The sequence below is a fragment of the Gymnoscopelus microlampas genome (assembly GCF_963454915.1).
Source record: "Gymnoscopelus microlampas genome assembly, chromosome: 17".
Lineage (NCBI taxonomy): Eukaryota > Metazoa > Chordata > Actinopteri > Myctophiformes > Myctophidae > Gymnoscopelus > Gymnoscopelus microlampas.
The window spans coordinates 10597833-10611659 of NC_139954.1; positions in this window are offsets into that span (position 1 = coordinate 10597833).

Sequence of the window (13827 nt, forward strand, 5' to 3'; positions counted from 1 at the left end):
AGAATGGCAAAGTACGGCATTAATTTACGAAAAAAAAGTTAAAATACGGAGATAAGAGGTTTCTGCCCGACAGACAGTATATGCAATGTGGCCCTCTGGAGTGAGTGTGGAAATATAGTGGCCCTCTCCATGATCACCCACCCCTGTACTACAGTGTCACACAAAAGTATCAAAAGTGGCAGATCCAAGCATGCTGAGATTTGGGAGGAATAGTAGACTGGTTGAAATAACGTTGAATTTCATTAAAATAAGTTCTGCATTGCAGCTTTAATTTAAAACAAAAAAGACTATTGGATGCGCTGCCTGATGGCTCAGCCTAAATTAGTGACCATTACGGCCCTTGTGAGTCAACGAGGACCAGGGCTCAAATCCAACTCCACCTCCTCTATCTGACACATCGCATCCAGACCGTCAATCACCCCCTCCTCCTCTTCTGTTGTTTCCTATTACGTCTGGATGATGAGGGATTCTCACATTTCTCTTGCTCTCAGACAGAGGTTTCTATGAGCTGTGTTGATGATGAGAACTTCCTTTCTTCCTCCCCGAACAATGATGTTCTTCCATCGGGTCCCCACGTGACTTTTGGGGGGTGCCCTGGTGACAGTGAAGTGACAATTTAAGGACTTTTAAGACCTTTTTAATACCTAGGGAACCAGGAGACCTGGTACTGCCAGACCCCTAGTGTTTGAAATCTGAATGGTCGGACTTCGCATGACGTGTGTGCAGAGGAAAAGAGGGACAGACCGACAAAGCCTCATGTAGGCCGACCCTCTGGGTCTGGCAAAAAAAGGGGGGGAGAAAGAAGTGAAATGAAAAAAGACCATTACAGCATCAAAAGTAATCAACAAACTATACTATAAAAACTGGTCAAACATTGGCCAAATTGTCAATAATATAAGAAAGAGGCACACATTTTGAAAATAGACGATCTACAAGCTCACAATGTTGTAGATCTGCTATTTTCACCATTCGTATCTGTGCAACCGAGTCAAACTAAATGTTATGCCTCAACTCCTGCACTCCAAGTGCGTATCAGGGAGGGGGGTCCCCAGTTCAAATATGATTATTTGGGAGATCCCAATTCGGAGGGTCAAGGAACCCTGAGAGAGTCCCTGGACCCGTTTCAATTTCAAGGATTCCCATTTGGTACAATTGTCAGTCTCTGGGACCGGACCACAGTCTGTAGACTGGTAGAGGTCAAGTACAGGTCATGTTCTACTTGCTGAAGATCATGTTCACGTAATGGAAAAATCAACCAGGACCTGTTTTAGGTCTTAATCGTGCTAATACTGATGTGTTAGCCTATCATAGAGACCAATCAAATCAACTATGATCGTAAACAAGGAGAGGCGTATCTCCGCTGCATCAAGCTACAGCACACACGCTCCGGGGAAACGGACACGCTCACCTACAGGCACACCAAACGAATATTTGAGGGGTGAATGACATCGCTACTCAGTCCGCTGTTGTTCGCAGCAGGTAAGGATAGACAGAATTAACCAAATGTCTTTTGAATCGCTTTTTTCTCGCTTGCAGGCTCGCTCGCCCGCTTTGCTGGATGTCAGCTTGTGCATGTTTTGCTTGTCGGAGATGGAGAGAGAGAGTGTGCTCTGAACAAAGAATAAGAATGTTCAATGATATACAGTATGTATATCTCATGGGTGAATAGCGAACAAAAGAGGTTACTTCCAAATCTCTTACAAACGCTTAAAAATAAAGAACAAGAGAGAAAACTCTGGCAATCGGGCAACCCTTAGTGTCAGCCCATGTATCACATATTACCACTGGGCCGAAGCTGTCTTCCTGCAGGACGAGAAAACCATAAGTAAGAAATCAAAAGTGCTGCTGCGATTGCCACCGCATAACCAACACCGAACGCAAACCAAACACCGAGGATAACTCCAATGGCAATCAATATTACTCCTAGTTTTACTATTCTCTTATAGAACTTCTTGTGCTTGGGTGCTCTCTTACGCATTGTACTGTACTGATAGCTCAGCGTCGGGCTGATACATGTATTTATCTCTCCCCAAACCCTCCCACGTTGGTGCGTCACAGCTGCGCACCGATTGGACAGAGTATTTTGATTATGGGTGCTAAGGTAGTATAGCAGAGATCAGACGTATTCAGTGTTCATGGCATGGCATTGAAGGGGTCATCTCTAGAACAGCATTTCTTTGTATTTATGTCAAGTCTGTTCTGGACAATCGCTGATCCGACCGACTTCCCACTCAGCACATCATTCTCTTGGGTCCTCAGCGATATGCACGACGAGTGTGATGGTCAGACAGTTCTCGAGATATGCATGGGACGTACATGAAAAAACATAACACATTTATCCTACTGCAATGGTTGCCAAACTGGGGGTGGGGACGCACGCCAGTGATGCGGTCAGGAACGGGGACGAGCCCAGTTCCGCAAGCATCACTGAAGTGCCGATATCAAGGTAATTAAAGCACACCCTTGAGTGTAATATTGCGATTATACAGAAGTTTCCATGAAAATAAAACATATCAAAATATATTCGTATTTTCTCTCTTATCCTGGAAATACATGGGGTCCGTCTGATAGAGACAGACAGAGTCCCTGTTTATTCAGCCACGCTAGACAACTTTTCTCAGACTGGACACGTAGAGAAACAAAACGTAACTGTTAGCTCAATCTCATCGTATTTAAGATATTCGAGAGGAATTCTATTTCTTTAATGCCAGATTTAGCTACTACGGCTGCAAACTTCCCTTGCAAACTGCTAGCCTAGCCATTTAGTCGACTCTGCTCTGCCAAGACTCCGTCTAATCAGCACAGCTGATTTTTATATATTTATTTTACAGAAATTGTACTAAAATTTCCCACGATTTTTGCAACCCATTTTATTCACCCAGTGCCAATTGCCTATAGGGCCTAGGGGACACGGGGAGAACATGCACCATACCCCACCAAGGGTATGGGCATCGCTGACGCGAGGAGAGAACACGCCCCTACCGCCCAAAGCGTCCCCGGCGAGAATCGAACGCAGGACCTTATTTTTTTTATATTTTGATCAGGTCCCTGACATACTTGTTTGAGCACGGATATAGAGCCTATTTCGACCAATCAGATTGCTTCGTCGGAACTACCTGTTTTATAATGACTTTTACGACCTTGTTAATACCAAATTGTCAAATATTACGTAAGAAAGAGGAAAACATTGTGAAAATAGACGATCTACAAGCTCACAATGTGAGCTTGTTGTGAGCTTGTAGTATTTTAATTTTCTGTGGAACCGGGTCAAAACTAAATGCCTACAATTTCAAGTGCTTGTCAGGATGGGGGGTCCCCTGTTCTTCAAATATGATTATTTTGGGGGGTTGCAGCTTTGAAAGTGGGAACCCTTGCATGCCCATTTCCCCTAGGCAACCTCTACTTTAGCAGCTCCACCACACACCAAACGAGGAACCGTCAAACATTTGCTCTGGCTGTTTCACCTTTCAGCGCTCACTGCATTTTTACCCCTAAATGCTAATTAGTTTCATCACTATGCAACCATTATAATGTATGCAAATCTAGTAGCAGTGCTGCAAACACAAACGTGGGCATCCGAAACTCATAACCTAGAGACCACACTGAAAGACATGTTATTTGAAAACATCAAATCAAACGTCCTGGTCCTGTCAAAACCGCACCCCTCAGCGCAACACCTTAAATACCAACTTGGGATCCATATAGCCTGTAAAAGTCCCATATAAACAGTAGTGTCATCCTGAACCGTCCATCCTTCATGGATATTATTATCAAAATAGTCCAGTTTGTTCCTTTAATGTTCCCAATTATGTGTAGCATTTCCCATTCATTTGTAGCATTTCAAAAACAAAATAACATAAAATGTGCTATTTTCTCTGTCCTAGACTATATACGGAATGTCCGCTGCCATCAAGTTCTCAGGCCTGGTAATTGGGGCTGTCAGTTCAATAATATGGAATTATGAAAAATACCAAACAAAAAATGTAAATGTATTTTTACAAAATAACACAAAAAGCCCTGAAGGCTTAGCTTGTTTCCATTGTGGTCCTATGTATTCATTTCATCAAGACATGAAGACAGGGCTATATTTTGGTCCCCTTCTGAATGAAAAATAATGATAGAAAACATAGGTGGGTCGTCCATGGAGAAACAGCTGGGTCCTGACCCTTCTTCCTTCTCCGGAATGCCCATCAATCTCTCATTCTGTCACAGACTTCAGGTCTTCCACTTTAGCTGAAAGCTTGTTGACTGTATCTTCCAATCTTCCAAGCGGCTTCACTTTGATCTTTAGCATGCAGGTGTCATCCTCAGCCCCTGAATTGGTTTTTCAGCCTCGACAATATGACCTGCGTACTCTCCCACACTTTTTTGTTGTTGTATTATTGCTGCTTGCAATGCATACATCTTCTCAAGGAAATGAATGGCTTTCATGTTGTCTTGGTTGCTGAGTTCTCCCGTATCCGTGTCATCTTCTTCCTGGCCTTCACATTCTGGGCTAAACATGTTGCCGCTGGCTTCCTCCCCGTCCAAGTTTTCTTCATCTACCGGCCTTCCTTCCGTCTTTTCTGCTTGATTTCCATGATTATTATAATTGTTGGTTTACTGTACCTTTGCACACTAATTGCACTATTCTGAATTAAAGCAGGATTAGTATATTGTCCAAAACTGTTAAATTTAGCATTACAATTCAAAAACAGATCTGCAAGCTCAAAACGCATCGCTTCGCAACGTGTTTCGAGCTTGTGGATCTGCTACTTTCGATACTTTTCTGTGACGCTGTAGTATGATCGTGTAGCATGAAAAAACACAAAAAGTTAGAATATGGAGATGAGAGGTTTCTGCCCGACAGCAACGATATTGTAGAATTTACAATAATTGCTCTAGCAGCGGAGTTGAAAAGTTGCATCATCTCACCACCACGCCATACCATACGCCATACTGTAGGTTCCAATATGCACTCTGTTTTGGTCCAGTGTGAGTTCATTCAAATGTGATGTGGAGAACTTTTCTTCTATGAACCTGATGTTCTACAGACAGAAATATGTGTCAAAACTTCCTTTCCTTTAATCAGTTGGAGGGAAGCGATTCCTTTTCAGCTTCCTAGTGTACTCGAGTGTCTTGGTCTTGGTTCCTTCCTCTTCTCTCCCTCCTCGACTCCTCTTGGAGGGACGTGGATCTTCTGTTCTATTCTTGAATGTCTCTCTTTTGTTCCATCCTTCATGACCTTGTTACAGAATGGCTGCTAGTGGGCTAGTCCTCTTCTTCTAGAAGATAGCTCGCCTGTGTTTGTGTCTGCGTGTCACTTCGCGCAGGACGAGAAAACCACAGGTAACAGCCCAAAATCGCCGCCGCCACCGCGTAGCCGACACCGAACATTATCCTCAATAATGTCCGGTATGGTCACTCACACATTCAAAACTGTTCAACTGTACTAAAATAGCTCAGTGCATGGCTGACACGTTTTATTTATCTGTCCCCAAACTATACCAATGTGGTGTCACAGCTGCATGCTGATTGGGCTGATTGGACAGCTTGTTTGTAGTATTTTGATGATGTCATGTCTGTCTGTCTGTCTGTTTGTCCCCTGCATGTGTGTATTTGTACGTGTGTCCCAATTATTTGACCAAATATGGAGTTATTGTCAGTGGTGTGTTCTAAGTGTTTTCGGAGGGTATACCATAATTATTCCCTGCTCGACATGCGCGATACGCTATCGCGTTTTCAATGCATGAAATGGTAGACTGTATACGCTTTTCCCCCAAAGAATCTGCACTGTATACTGCGTATACAGCGTACCACGGTAGAACACACTGGTGAGCGTTTATTTCGTGCAATAAATGTGCATTAATTTTTACTGCTGTTTATGTTACGAGTGTATCCACACAGAACAGAAACATAACACAGCGATAAAGCCACTCATCTTGTCGTTTGTGTGACAATTATTCAGGGGGACCACTTGCAGTATCCTCATGGCCCACAGGTTAGGAATTGCTGGCCTTATTTTCACCTTAATGTTCACCTATTTTCACCAAATGTTTGCCTATCATGACATCATGACACAAGAATAGGGACGAATAGGGCAGTGGTTCTTCAAAGTGGAGTCAGGGGACCCCCAGGGGTCCTTGGGGTCCCCAGCAAAATGTTGTAATACAGCATCATTTGAACCACTTTATCCATGTATTACACATTACTTCGTGCCACACTGTGAGCTTGTACATCTGCTAAACAAAACATTTTCAAAACATTTTGAAAAATCTTAAGTTTAAAAAGAAAAAAAAAAAATCACAAATCTTCTCGGGGTCCTTGGCACAAAACCTTTTCAGATGGGGGTCCGTTGCAAAATATATCAATTTGGAGGTCTTTGACATGATGTTTGAGAACCAACTGGAATAGGGTTAATGTGCTTAACATGCTCAAGATGTCTTTACTTTGAACTTTCCAGCAAATAAATCTACTCCTGCAGTCTGCAGACACGGACTTATTCACAGGTCAGTGCAGGACAGATTCCATCCTGCATCCACCCCACCCCCCGTCCTCACCCATCCTCACCCCGTCCTCCACTCGCTGTTGCCTTTGGCTCCGGTCCACTTTGAGCTCAACTTTTAACCTGCAGATAAGTGTCGAATAGAATTCAAGAGCCATTGCTCCAGATGGTCTCTGATTCGCTGGTTTCCTAGCGGGACCTTGGAAGCAAGGTGCCAGGAACCAATGCATGCAAGACGCCTTCTGAATATATGTTGGTGTAGCTTAATTATCATTTTTCTTCTTCACTGTCCCTCCTTAGACAAGTGATCCAGGCCTTGTGATTGCAGGGACCCCTCTACTCAGTGGTGGACAGTAACTAAGTACATTTACTCAAATACTGTACATTAGTGCAATTTTGAGGCACTTTTACTTTAGGAGTACGTCAATTTTTTAATACTTTATATTTAAATTGCACTACACCTCAGAGGCAAATATTGTACTTCTAAACTTTTGTTACAGGTTATTTTTTGATTATCCTAAAATGTGCGAAATCTCTGTCCCTCCGTCTCTCCATGCATGTGTGTACATGTGACTGAAGTTCATGAATATCTTGAGAATAGTTGAAACCGAACGAGTTCAAACTCGGTGTGGGGCGCGTTGACGACGACCTGAGGGAGCGCCGTGCCCGGCGCCGAGTCGGTCAGCTATGTATGTGCTTGTAGATCTGCTATTCTTAACAAAGTTTAGAAAATCTTTGAATATCTTTTTAAAAAAGCGAACATTTCTAACACAAATCTGGGGGTCCCTGGCACAAAACATTTACATGTCCTTGACACGAAAAAGTTTCAGAACCACTGGTCTAGCGCATTGAAATGGGAATGGACTCCTGCACTCTCGGCTGATACCGACAATAAGCCTCTCCAACTTAAGTACAAAATATTTTATTCCACGTCTGCCTTCTACAAGATCACGTTTAGTTTAGTTTTTTTTTATCTGGTCCATCACTCTCTTCCACTGCGTCCCAGGGCTTACTTTGGAGGGGAGTTGTTTTCTTGTCCTCAAGGCGCTTTTATTTAATTTATCGTCCTAATCATTTCAAGGCATCAAGTCCGATGCTCGCTGTTCAAAAGGCGGCAGCGTTACAATTACTCCCGGCCCTGTGGAAATGAAAGGAATGCTTACACAACGGACATTCTTCTCTTCCAGGGGAGCACATTTGAGTGGAAATGAACTCTCTGGACTTGTGAGGGAGAAAAAAAAATGCATCCTATTAAATGATTTGATTGCCAGCCAAGAAGTTTCAAATGGAATAGTGTCTCTTCAAAGAGCTGATAAGGGTCAGAATGAACGTGTGTGTGTGTGTGTGTGTGGGTGTGGGTGTGTGTGTGTGTGTGTGTGTGTGTGTGTGTGTGTGTGTGTGTGTGTGTGTGTGTGTGTGTGTGTGTGTGTGTGTGTGTGTGTGTGTGTGTGTGCGCCATACTTTAGAGCACCAATCGTCCCCACAAGTATAGTTGAATTTGAAAAATGGACACCGTGAGGACAACACACAAGAGAATTGGTTGTTTTATGGTTAAAAGGGATTTGGGGGAGCTTACATTTTGGAAAAGATCCAGGTTGGGGTTAGCATTATGCATTTGGATGTTAGTTTTAGAGGTTAGGCCGGCCGCCATCCTATATTATTACACTATAATTACACTATATATTCACGGAATCTCTGTGTGTGTCTGTCTGTGTCACACACAATTGCATGCATCGGCTTGACCCTGATTGGCCTGATTGTCACATCGTTTGTGCCGCTAAGTCACTAAGTACTGTACCTGATTGGCTAACCCGACTCGTCGGCTTAACTGAGTGGTCAGGCTTCGTGTAACATTTGTGCCGCATAGCAGTATAAATGACTTGCATCGTTCCCGACATGCATGGCCCTCCAAGTTGTTTACATGCACAGATTATACCACAAGCTTTAACATTTCCACAGATCTTCTGCCACTCGGAAGAAATCTATAGCCAGTTATACACATTAACATAACAAAGATATGGGAAAATGTGGGGAAAATATCTATTTATAAATTCCAGAAAGAGTGAGTGAATGTGTATGTGTGTGCTTTGTGTATCTCAGGAACCGTCCAGCCACTCGCCCTCATATTCAGCGTGTGTTTTGCTGATGCCCGAATCTGTTGGAGCTGCTCTTCTCCAGAAATGGCGCATGCCACCATTATATGCAAGGTAAATTCTAATACACACCAATGGTGGGCGCCGTGCGTGAACGACACGATATGACAGGATAACCGTGTCCCCTGCAAATGACGCGCGCGGCTGCATTCGCGGGAGGGGAAGCCGGGCGGAGGAAGGTGATACTCGCTGCACGTACTACAGTATGGGCTCGGGGGGGGGGGGGGTTTGAACGGGAAGGGTAGGGTAGGGCGGAGCTCCTCACTGGTAGGGTACCACAGCAGTGGCAATAACAGAGATGTGTTGAGTGAATTAACCACTTAAACCCTACTATATGGTTAAGCGGAGTTCCTCAGGGCTCTATACTAGTGTCTTTTCTGTTATTGTGGGATAAGCTTTCGCTGAAAATAGCCGAGGATCTGCTTTATTCTGCGAAAGCTTTCCCCATGATACGGATGCTGGAGTTTAAGTGATTAACTGGCATAATGAGAAAAAAGGAGGAAAAAAAGAAAGAGAAAAGAAAAGAAAAAAAACAGAAATATATTTTTTGGGACTTTGGATGGGTTCTAGCCTGGTAAACCCTCCCTCCGGAAATCTCATTTCCATTTGATTTCTGGAAGGAGTCTGGTCTGAAACGCCTTTCTCCAATAATCGCTCTGCTCGCCGAGCCGACGAGCCTATCAGCGTCGTCGCTCATTGTTCTGTGATTGACAGCGACAGTTGGCCAATCAGGTGGCGAGTTCGAGTGAGCCCGAATGAAGCCGAGTGCAGCCGGAGAGCCGCCGACAAAACACGAACGGCAGCCATTGTTGTTTGTGCGAGTGCCTTCACTTCTTACTTTCGGTTTTAAAACGCTCTCAAACTTCTTTTTTGAGGCACGGAATTTACTATTAACATATCGTTTGGATAGAATTTAGTTGTTTAACTTCATATATGTGGTCAATTAATCATGACAGAGCCTATTTAAAAATATAAATTTAGAGAACCGGCAGGGGCGGGGAGTGACACGCATGTATCCCAATAAGGCAACCTATTTTCGGCATGGCCGTCCCAAAAGTCCCGTTGCGTCACATAGTCTGGAGCTCGTCAAAATGAACTGCTGATTGGCTGAAGGGGAAAACGATCATTGGTTGAAGGGGTTGTCAGTCAACGGTATTACTCCCGCCCAACTCCAGCCCACAGCGATTATTGCAGAAAGGCGTTTCAGACCAGACTCCTTCCAGAAATCAAATGGAAATGAGATTTCCGGAGGGAGGGTTTACCAGGCTAGATGGGTTCTGCAATGCAGATATTTGTCTTTTCTTTTCTTTTTTTGCTGTCTCATTGCTTCCACACTGTTTTTAGCAACAAAAGCTGAGCGATTGTCCTCAGTCTCTAGCTGAGTGAAGCATTTCGAGGCTGTCTTGTATGAATGATGCACTTGGTGTATCTTGTTGAAACCTGATAAAGTGTACAGTATAGCCTACATGGAGCCAGGGAAAAACATTTAACTTCACAATGTAGGAAGCTTACATTCTTATCAAGAATGAGTGCAAACACTTAAGCTTAAATTCTCAGGACACCTACACTGTGCTGTAAGTGGCTTACCCACACTAACTGCAGCGTAGGAATTAAGGTATTTGAATTGAATTGCCCATTATTATGTCTATGGAGAAGAGAAGAGCTAAAGAATAGCTCCAAGTGTTATGCCCTCATTTCTCTGCCCTTGGAATGTTTAGTTTTTGTGTATTGCAGTAATGTGTTTAACCACTTGAATCCTATTGTCCCTATTCTGGGGAGATCATTCTGCGAACATATCCGATCTCTGAGCTTGTAGATTGGTTATTTTTGATGAAGAGATTGGGTGTAGACGGAAAAGGCATGGGGCCTGTTAGACCCCTGTGTAGAGGGTCTACTGTACACTCACGTCTGAGATCTTGTTTTATCACACGGTTGTTTTGCAGCCTGTCGAACGTCTCATTTATATGTTGACTGAATAAGATTGTTTACAAAAACCATGCAGTCTGTTGTCAGTTACTACTGGAAATGCTCTCAACTGTAGCCTCATCAAACGAATGAGTACAAAATATCAACCATTAACCACTTATATATATTGATTGTCATAATGACGATTAGCGAAAACAGTCCATCTACAAGCTCAAAATGTGTCGTGAGGTTGTAGATCTGCTAGTTTTGCCAATTTGTTAATTGTAGAAAATGTTAACATTTTTGTAAATAAAATTACATTTAAAAAATACTTTAATTAAAGTGTTCGCCCCAAATAGGGATGCCAGTGTTAATCTACTTCACAATTTCCCACATGGCTAAATAAAATTAGTTTCTTTGTTTCCTACAGTCAATCGAACGAATCAATTGAAATGATTATAACAGAAAGATGATCGATAATCAAAATACTTGTGAACGAAACTATGTAAGACAATTATAAAATACTCTTGAAGTGGTTAATCAGACTAATCGGTTTAGTTGATTTAAAAAATAAAATCTATTAGAATTTCTTCTTCTTGATTTGCTTTAACATCCCAAAAAACAAACACACTTCGAAGTCATCTATAGAATAGTCACATTGCAAATAATCTGTAGTTTCAGCCCTAGTTTGTTTGTTTGTTTGTTTGTCTGTTTTACTTCTCTTTATTATGTGAGATTTGGGGTGGAAAATCTCACTGGAAAAATTCTAAGCAGAATGTTGATCAGCAGTGGTGGAAAGTAACTAAGTGCATTTACTCAAGTATACATGATCACAATTGTTGTGGTTGCTGTGGAGGTATTTTACTCCACAATAATTATTTGAAAACTTTAGTTACTAGTTTGGCTACTTTGTAGATTTGGATTAGTATTACGAAACATATTACATTAACCACGTAGGCCCTATATATACCATACATGTCGACTATTTGAAAACAGCCGATCTACAGTGAGCTTGCAGATCAGCTATTTTCAAAAGTACATTTTGAAAACGTGTGAAATGGGATATTCTGCAGAATAAGTACTTTTACTTTTAGTACTTTAAATATATTTTGATGCCATTACTTTTGTACTTTTACTCAAGTCTTTTATTTTTTACTTGTAACATAGTATTTCTGCATTGTGGTATTTTTTTTTACTTAAAGGGCAAGACCACTTTGGTAGAGGTTTGGGTTGTGTAGTTACCTTGCCATGATGTAACTCCAAAGGTGGGCAAGAAATAAAAAATAATTGCTCCATTGATTAGAAATTGATAATTCAAAATATGCTCCTCATTGACTTACATTGTACGGTAAAACAGCTCTCAAAGTCACTCTTTTAGCACATAAACGAACACAAACAAAGTTGATTCAGACAATATAGAAGATCACCAAACCCAGTACTGTTTTTTTTTTTAAATAAAACGTATTTAACTGTTGATTTTGCCATTTTTAATAAGTAGAAAACCTGGACTGGATCCGCGGATACGGATCCAGATCTTCAAATAGTAAAATCAACAGGAAGTTGACATTTTTATTAAAAAAACAAACAGTACTGGGTTTGGTGATGCTCTATATTGCCTGAAGCAGCTATGTTTGGGTTCATTTATGTGCTAAAAGAGTGACTTTGAGAGCTGTTTTACCGTACCATGTAAGTCAATGAGGAGCATATTTTGAATTATCAATTTCTAATCAATGGAGCAATTATTTTTTATTTCTTGCCCACCTTTGGGGTTACATCATGGCAAGGTAACTGCACAACCCAAACCTCTACCAAAGTGGTCTTACCCTTTAAGTAAAGAAAGTAGTACTTCCGTCATTGTTGGTCAGTGCATTTGGTCCCCGGAGGTCCAGGTGTCACCAGAGCCGGTCCTAATGACCTCTGACAACGTCTGCCGTCACCCTGGAATCACCTGCTGTTTAAGCCCAGGAACCTTAATTAAATTTGGAATCCAATTACAGGAATGGCTAATGAAATTTCCAAATGGGGAAAGTGGTAATCTGCTCATTGAGATGTTTAATTACAAGCCAGTCTGTGAGTTGCAGATACGTTACACCACTGGATTTGGTGGATCGTGCCTGCCCGCTCATGCGGGCAGGCATGAGTGTGTGTGTGTGTGTGCGCGTATGTGTGTGTATGCCAGAGAGAGAGAGAGAGGGTGGAAGAGGGAGGGAGAGCGAGAGACTGTCTGAAATACAATGTGTGCGCGCGCACTTGCATGAGTGCATTTGTGTGTGTGTGTGTGTGTGTGTGTGTGTGTGTGTGTGTGTGTGTGTGTGTGTGTGCGTGTGTGCGTGTGTGCGTGCGTGCGTGCGTGCGTGCGTGCGTGCGTGCGTGCGTGCGTGCGTGCGTGCGTGCGCGCGCGTGCGTCTTGGTGCATACAGTATATGTGTGTGAGGATTAGACTGAGAGAGAGAAGTGTTTCAGTAGTGTTGGTGCTGATGCTGGTATTGTTTCATTGTATTGTGACTGTGTTAGAAGCTGTGTACACATAATGTTGTATCTGTGTGTGCATGTATTAGCATTGATTGCAATCTTCTAGCTCTGTTAGTTTTGTTATTTTTAAGTACATTTCAGATAGAAGGTATTGCATGTATAAAAACATGACACAGGATCGCTAAGATAATTTCTAATACTGTTTCTAAAATGAGAGTTTTCCCACTAACCATACACTTTGAGCCCAACTAAAACCTTGTGAAAATAGTTTTTAGCGTGCTTCTAAAAGAAGACACAGTATAGCAGACCTTCATTCATGTCGCAGAGATAGCCTTTTTTTTCATCTTAAAGTGCTTATGTATCATTTACCTAAAAGTCAAAACTGAAGACCACCAACCACTGCAGATGTACTAGTTATATTGTATTAATATACTCTATACAGATGTACTAGTTATACCATACATATTCATTTAAATAATGTGTTGTTCATTAACATAATGTCCCATATTATAGCTTTAAAATGAATGCATCAACATTTCTCCTTCAGGTCTGGGGGAAAAGATGCCTTAAAAGTAGACTACAATACATAAAGTTTAACTGAGTGAAAATTGATTTTTTGTTTTGGAAGACACTCTCTCCTTCGTTGACCGGTGTCCCTCAGGGCCCTGTACTAGACAGTATACTCCAGACACTGTATTCTAGACAGTTGTGTTTCTCCAGACACAAGGGAAACAAAAGAAAGGACAACGTTCTTTCATGGTTCACTGAATGCCTTCATCTATCTAATGTGGTGGTTCTCAAAGTATGGTCTGG